We start from the raw sequence: 1,259 nt of genomic DNA, 5'->3' as shown, positions 1-1,259 counted from the left end.
AATGCAAAAAATGTCCTCAGGTGAGGATAAAATATAAAAATAAAAAATAAGGTGGCAGAAGACAATTTTGTGTAACTAATATCTTCTCTTTCCTGCCCCGAATGTGATTTATGTTTACTTTTCTGTCCTACGAAGGAAACCAAACCCAAATATTGTACTAGGAGCAAAAGGTAATGGGGATTTATTCAAGCTTTATGATGTTGTTGTGGATACTACGACGATGGACTTCACTGTGAGAACAGTACCTGAGGAGCACACAGGAAGCCCACAGCAACCATTAATGTTCTACCAAGTTTGCTTTAAAAGACGTATTGCCCGGCCAGTGAGGCTCAGTGTTTGAGCGTCAACCCATGCAGCAAGAGGCCGCTGACTTGATTCTCAGTCAGGGCACATGCCCAGGTTGTGGGCCAAATCCCCAGTGGGGGACATGCAGGAGGCGGCCAATCCACGTTCTCTCTCATCGATGTTCCTATCTCCCTCTTCCTCTCCCTTCTCTCTCCAAAATAAATAAATAAAAAAAAGATGTAAAAATTACTTAATATGAAGTTTTATTTAAATGTTAACTGTTTTATTAAGAAAGAGATGGGCATCTACTATTGATATCTTATTTATTAGCTCCTACTTGTCTTCTGTTTAAGGAAATTGGATGCTTTATTATTATCATGGAAGGTATTATACAAATGACTTCATATCAAACAGTATCTAATAGTGGCTTTGGTGTAATCGACACTTTGAACGTGACAGGAGCTGAGGATCTTGCAGATGACTACATACGGAGAGGCTGAGGCCCCAGAAGTGTGGCTTCTTCATAACAGGGGCCACCAGGATGTCAGGGAGGTGCTGGATAAATTTGCTTCACACACACTACTGCTTTCACATTCTCGAGTTATAAACTGGGGCCAACTGTGAGCTATGTCTGTTTTGAGTGTCCACTTGGATGCCATTGGCTTGGGGTTGGAAGAGGAATCCCACACCTAGAAAGCAGGGAGAGGAGGTGAGCCATCTCCCCTAGATCCAGGAGGAGGCTGACTATTTGATTTCACATAGTGAAGGAAATACGAGTCGTTCTCCTTTGTGACAATAAAATGGGTTCTGCACAATAAACATCCAAGCTTATTTTCCAAAAGGCAAAACCCAGCAAGAAATGTTACAAATCCAAGCAAAAGGCCAGGCAGAAAAGGCTGGTCATCATTGCACTGATTGCTATCAATGTCAAGGGTGAAAAAAAAACCTTCATTTTAGCAATATCCTCATGGCAA

The sequence above is a fragment of the Molossus molossus genome, unplaced genomic scaffold (assembly GCF_014108415.1).
Source record: "Molossus molossus isolate mMolMol1 unplaced genomic scaffold, mMolMol1.p scaffold_m16_p_12, whole genome shotgun sequence".
NCBI lineage: Eukaryota > Metazoa > Chordata > Mammalia > Chiroptera > Molossidae > Molossus > Molossus molossus.
The sequence above is the reverse complement of the archived record's forward strand: the minus strand, read 5'-3'. Positions refer to the sequence as shown.